Source organism: Hermetia illucens, chromosome 1 (assembly GCF_905115235.1).
Source record: "Hermetia illucens chromosome 1, iHerIll2.2.curated.20191125, whole genome shotgun sequence".
NCBI classification, from domain to species: Eukaryota; Metazoa; Arthropoda; class Insecta; order Diptera; family Stratiomyidae; genus Hermetia; species Hermetia illucens.
Window position 1 is genome coordinate 143,302,994 of NC_051849.1, and position 7,314 is coordinate 143,310,307.

Consider the following 7,314-nt stretch of genomic DNA (forward strand, 5'->3'; position numbering starts at 1 on the left):
CGACTGCGTCTCATAATTCAGGAACTTTGTAACTTTGCGGATTACTCACACTGAGGAAGCTGACATCACAGCAGGCATCTAGGTATAAAAGGTAAATCCGTTAATAGAGGAGAAGAAGAAATCTCAGGTCCTGTACGCAAGGAGCCAGCGGATTTTCTTCAGATCACTCAACAAAACCCAATAGAGTGTCCAGGCAGTACGATTTTCGGTAACGGAAGCAAACGAATATTGGGGTGGTCTTATGGGGTTATGTGGAAAGGTAGGCCATGTTGGGTTTCAAAGACAATGAGGCAGCAGAAGAACTAGCTAAGAACGGAGCAGGGACGCCTTTACACGGGCCAGAATCCTTCTGTGAAATCAGAAACGAGTTCATGGCTATTACATTAAAAATGAAGAGGAAGGGAACTATACTGGGCGGGCATATAAGGAATGGAGCAGTCCAGGGTGCTTATTTGGGGATACAAACCCAAGCGGACAAAGAATTGCTTAAAACTCACCAAAAAGAACCTGCGAATCATAGTAGGCGTTCTCACTGGTCACTGTCGGCTAAAATATCACCTACGGAAGCTAGGGGTATCCACCGACAATGCTTGCAGGTCCTGTGCGAAGTGTGATGAAACCTCAATATACGTTGTGGGAGAACACTTAATACCAGATGCAAAGTTGAAAGGTGTGGTAATAGGGAATATACTAAAATTCCTAACGGTTATAGGCTCTCTTGGGATATTATGATTAATAGCTACACTATAACCTGCAAAAGGGGCACAATAGCTCTTTAAGGACGCGGGGCGACCTCCCTTTAACAGAATAATAATAATACGTGGTCGATTAGCACATAACATAAACCAGGCCATTAGTCGGCATAAGAAATTTCTACTATCCCTCACTAGAGGGATTGCCTACTTTGCCCCAAAAAATGCAGGACCCGGGAAACACAACACCGATTACATGTTTACCAACCGTCTACATATTTATAAGGCCTATCATTAGTGGACTTTCGAGACTCTCTTTAATTGGTGCGATTGATTGAATTTAATGAGGTTTTTGGCGACAGTCACGGAAGGGTGGCACAATCATATGAAGAAGCATCTTCCAGGAGGATTCATTAAGTCTTCTTTAATTTGGTATGGCACTGAACCCCCTTTCATGGGTGCTTAGAGGACATGGCTTTGCAATCAAATGTCGCCTACTTGCTAAGTGTGAGCTGAAACACTTGAGGTACTTAAATGATAACAATTTGTATATTAGTACTGATAATCATCTTAGAAGTCTATTGCACATAGTTGACATGTTCAGCCGTGATATCCGATGGAATTTAGTCTAAACAAATGTCGAATACAACGCATCTGCAAAGGTTATCACGAGCCATATGCCGGACATAATATTGATGACCTCCGCATTCAAGTTATGAATGAGATAAACTTCTATAAGTATCTAGAAACCTCGACGCGATGTGTGAAACTGGTGCTGAGATTCCATCTCCCAGTTTGTATCAAACAATACATAAACACATAATTCTACATACGTACACGATGTTGTGGGAGGTTTTCGATGGATTCGCCCTCCGCCAAAGCCCGTATTTATTGTTAAGTAGGTAGAATCATCCGAGACTAAATCATCATCATCAAAGGCGCGAAAACCGGTATCCAGTTTAGGTCTGCCTCAATAAGGAACTCCAGATATCCCGGTGTCACCCTGCGGTCCACTAATTCGATATCCCTAAAAGCTGTCTGGTGCCCTGACCTACGCCGTTGCTTCATCTGGGGCAGGGTCTGCCTCGTCTTGTTTTTCTACCATAGATATTGCTTTTATAGACTTTCCAGGCTGGATCATTCTCATCAATGTGGATTGAGTGACCCGCCTACCGAAACCCTTTGAGCCGGATTTTGTCCACAACCAGATTGTCATGGTATCGCTCTTAGATTTCGTCGTTATATAGGCTATGGAATCCGTTTTCCTTTTGTAGGAGGTCAAACATTCTTGGGAAAGTTCTTCTCTCAAACACGCAATTTTTCTTGCTAAGAACCCAAGTCCCCGAGGAAGACATGAGGACTGGCAAGATTATTCTCTGTACAGTATCAGCTTTGATCCTATGGTTGACGTTTAGAGCGCAACCATTTTTGTAAGCTGAAATAGGTTCTCTTGGCTGCCAACAACTATGCGCGGACTTCATCATCTTAGCTGTTACCGGTTGCGATTTTCGACTCTAGGTAGGAGAGATGATCAACGGTCTTAAAAGTTGTAGTCTCCTATCTTTATTTTTTTTATTTGACTAGTGCTATTTGGTGTTGTTCATTCGTTTGTTTTCGGTGCTGACGTTGCTATCATATATTTAGTCTTGTTTTCATTAATATGTAGGCCAAGATCTCGCGCCGCCTGCTCGATCTGGATGTCTTGGGTTGTTTTTTCCATGATTTCGATATCGCAGCATAGGCCAGTAGTTGGGTAGACTTAGAGAAAATGGTGCCTCTCGCATTTACTTCAGCATTACGGATCACTTTTTCTAGGAGCAGGTGACAAAGGGTGCACGATAGGGCATCTCCTTGTCTTAAACCGTTGTTGATGTCGAATGGTCTCGTGAGTGATCCTGGCACTTTTATCTGGCCTCAGGCATTCATCAGGATACTGAATTCTTTCATGGCCGTGTAAAGTTTTACCCCGACTATGCTATTATAGGTGGCCTTGAAGTCAATGAAATGATGGTGCAATTGATGGTCTTATTCAGTTTTTCCATCGCCTGCAGCACAGAGAAAACCTGATCTGTTGCGATTTGCCTGGAGTGAAGCCTCTTTGATATGGGCCAATGATGTTCTGGGCGTAGGGGGCTATCTGACCTAGCAAGAAAAAGGAGAATATTTTATAGATCTTACTCAGCAACATGGTGCCTGCACTGCATGGTATCCCGCTTTTTATATTTGGAACAGACAATGCCCTTTTGTTCTTTATCATCAAGTATTGATTCGTTGTCCCACACCTTGACCATAAGTTGATGAACCGCTTGATGTAGTTGGTTGACTCCATATTTAACCAATTCGGTTGTAATTACTTCAGCTCATGGCGGCTTATGATTTTTACGCGGATGAATTACATGGACTGTTTCTTCTATACTTGATGCTGACAATATTTGTCCGTCGTCGTCAGTTGGCGAGACCTTCAACTCGCCGATATTGTGGTTGTTGAGCAGTTCACTATAATACTCATCCCATCGTTTCAATATGCCCATTCTGCCGGAAATCACATTTCCTTCTTAGGCTCGGCAGGATGTACATTGAAATATATAAGGTTCCTCCTGACTTATTAGTAAAACTTCCGCGTTTGGTGCGGTTGCTCCCTATATTTTTCGAGTTCACAGAGCTGTTGGTTCTTGATTTTGCTAAAGATGACAACGAGCCGTCAATGGGTGGAGGGTCGGACCGGCCTACACGGCAAGGCTCTCGGAAGTTTGCGCTGATAAAGAAAGGAGAAGAAGACCAGGGTCTGCTGCTGTTCTCGAAAAGTTAATCAGGAATAGACTTGCGGAAGTGATACATGCAGCCAGGAACTTATCTCAGACAGTTCAATTTTAGAGTAGGGAGATCCATGGTGGATGCTGTTATGCAAGTCGTGGGTGCGATTTATCAACCTGAGGCTGAGGCCGATCTCAAATCGCTTGATGCCAGAAATGTCTTTAATTTCGCAAGATGGAAAGACATGTTAGACACTACATAGAGGATTCATTCCACCTGTCGGGCTATTTTTTGCCGATATTGAGCGATTATCGTACCGATCACGTCGAGGGTTGCGCAGAGATCTATCCTAGGGCCGCACCTTTAGAATGTTTCTTACGATAGTCTGCTAAAACTTGTCATGTTTGAAGAGTTACACCTGGTTATTTACGTAGATGATGTTGAGGTACTTGGTGCCGGCCCTATTGTTAAACAGACACAAAGCAGATTTAACGAGTAAGCGAATGGATAACTGTTCACGGTTTCAGCCTTGCGTCTGACTAAAAAGAGAATCCCCACCTTGCGCACCATATGGATCGGTGAGTTGATAACCGAGCTAAAACCAAAGGTTAAGAACTTTGATTGATGCTCGTCTAAAAAAAAGAGCTTTTTGAACAAATCAAAGCACCAGCGGACAAGACTGCAATTGAATTTTTAAGAATTTAGAAAAAAAATTGTCCAAACTGAAGGTTTTGTTCTCAGAACCTAACCAACCGAAAAATCTGAAAAAATCACAATGATGCATCTATACAAAATCTAGGCATAAAAATACATCCCGTTCCGATATCTGCACAAATAAAGTTAATAAGAATATATTACCGTGTTTTAGAAATTTACCTGAAAACCCCCCTTAAATTCATTCCAGAAGTACAAAATTTGGTAACGGTGTAGCTACTATTAACAAAGTTATTGGAAGTTCAATTATTGCATTTCATGTAAATTTATTGAATTCTAGGACGTGTATGACGTCATCATCATAAGTATAAAGTGAACTCATATGAAAGGCGAGGTGCATGGATACACTTTCGCTTTTCTTTTTATGTTTTTTTTTGTTGTTTGAATATTAGTATCAATTACTGCAGATAGGCATGTGTGTGTATACGCATATGCTAATGAAATTTGCGGACAATATTCAGTAAGAAGGACGTTTGTGTACGTATGTATGCTTTTGTGCACAGAGGAAAGTAGAAATGTATGAAGGAAGGAGAATTGCTCACATAAGATGAACACAAAACCTTTATAACCCAAGCGCCGAGAATCCAGTATTCTGACTTATTTTTAAATTCAAATAAAAGACATGAAATCGAACTTTATGGGGAACGTTTTAATACGATTGGAATCGAAAACTTCTTAAAATCTATCTCGTTTAAATGTTGCTTGCGACCACGACCATCCTGATGGTGCAATTTGGGACTATGCTTTCGAGCATAGCATTTGATATCTCACAAATGAGTAATGCTGATTTTCAAAGTGTTATTGAAATTAACTTACTACTGAAGATTGGAGACTTCACATAACTCCAAAGAAAATGGTCCGAGAAAGTGATGTCACACAATCTAGGCGGCCAATATACCGAACCAAACCTTGAAATGAAACGCCCACAAAATTATCAACCAATGTTCCACCGACCCATAATTCTTCAGGTTGTTCATCAGCCCAGCATGATGTCATGCACTGATGACGTATACCATAAATATCTCAAGTATATGGAAAAAACCCTTCAACTCAACAATTTGGAAACGTTGTTGCGACGTCAGTCTTTTCATAGTAATTCGTCAAAAAATACCGAGTAAAAGTTACCTGACAGTGACAGACGAGTTACGCTTGACCTGTCAAAAAAACATCCTATGTTAAAAAAAACGAATTTTCCCGCACTTTCCAATGCAGATATCTGCAGAGAGCCGAAAAAGTGATTTGACCGGCATTAGGTCGCTTAATTACCAGGCTTAAGTTGCGGAAGATGTCGCAGAATGCAATGATTTCAGAAGTGTATATCGCATCACGAAAGAACTTGCATGTGGTCGCAAATCTTTCGCTGGTTTTATGGAGGACATTAACGGTCGACTTCTCATCCGCGATGACGGGCAATCGAAAAGGTAGAAAGAACACTTGAGCACAGCCCTCAACCGTATGAAATTCGTTGAGGTTCCTCCTTTTGTGGATGAAATGGCTAGTCGTCGCAATATCTGCAGATCTCCTACTTCGTTTCATACAGAAATCCTGAGAATTCAAGACCTTTCCTAGAGAGTGGAAGAAGGGGATGATTATTAGATTCCAAAGAAAGGCACTCGTTTCGAGGGTGACAATTGGAGAGGTAACTGCGTGTTTTCCGCCGTCGCAATTAGCTAAAATAATCCTGGAGCGCATCAAATAACATCTTGAAACCACCCCGGATCCCCCTGAGTTGACCACATCAACACCCTAGGGATCATTTTAGAATAGTGCGCGGAGTTCGATTTCGATAAAGCTTTCCATAGTGTATCTGCCGCTGTCTACGCAGGAGGGGCATTTCGGAGAGACGAATAGCTATTATAGGAACGACATATTATGGTGCAAAATATCACCTGCTGCACAGAGGTAAAATGTCAGAGGATATGGAAGTTCAAAGCGAAGTCCACGAAAGGCTTCTTAGTCAGTCACAAAATGAAAATGCTGTTATCGGCTTTGAAAATATAAGCGAAAGGCTATGCACTCTGCGTTTGCGAGGCAAGTTTAAAAATATAAGTCTCATAAACGTTCACGCCCCTACAGAGGAGATTGCAGAGTCGGAGAATGATATCTCCTACGGGGCAGTTGAGCGAACCCTCGAAGTCTGTCCCAAGTATCATATCAATATTATACTTGGAGTTTTCTCAACAGTCAAGTAGGGACGGAACCCATATTCAGGCGATACGTCGGCTCCCATAGCTTATATAGGGATAACAATGATAACGTACTGCTGATTATTCAATTAGCAGTATCGCACGAACTAGTTGTTTGAAGTACCTGGTTTGCGCGGAAAGCGGTCAACAAACATACGTGGGCCTCTCCAGACGGGACCACTTTCAACCAAATTGATCACGTGCTGATGGAACGCCGCCACCTCTTAGCCTTGATGAATGTTGGAACAAATAGGGGGGCCAATATAGGCTCGGACCATTATCTCGTTGGCATAGTGCTCCGAGCTCGAATTACGACACCACCTATACTCCCTTCTGACAAGTAGGTGAGAGTCAATACTGAAGCCATTCACAACACAGCCCTTTGCAACACCTATAAGAGGGAAATTGATGCCGCAATAACTGCAGTCAACAGAGATCCTGGAGTTGAAGCATCAACAAATGATCTTCACAACCACCTGAAGAACGTTATCATTGATACGGCCACAAAGATACTTGGCCCCAACCCGACAAAAGTCGGAACGGCTGGTTTGAGGATGAATGTAAGCTAGCAACGGAACGGAAGAATGCCGCATACCGAGTAATGTTGCATTCTCAAAGAACGCGGTCACGCACAGAGGCTTATCACGAACTCAGCCGAGCGGAGAAGCGACTTCCCAGACGGAAAAAGGAAGCGTGGGAGAACCAACAAATCTGTGAACTAGAAAAGTAGAAGGAGCAACCGCACCAGGCGCGGAAGTTTTACCAACAAGTCAGCAGGATGAAGCCTTACACACCTCGATGTTCATCCTGCCGAGACAAAGAGGGAAATCTGATTTACGACAGAATGGGGATATTAGAGGGATGGGTTGGGTACTTTTATGACTGATGAATGATGATGAATTGAATAACCAGAACATCGGCAAGTTGGAGGTCCCACCAACTGAAGACGACGAACAAATACTGCCACC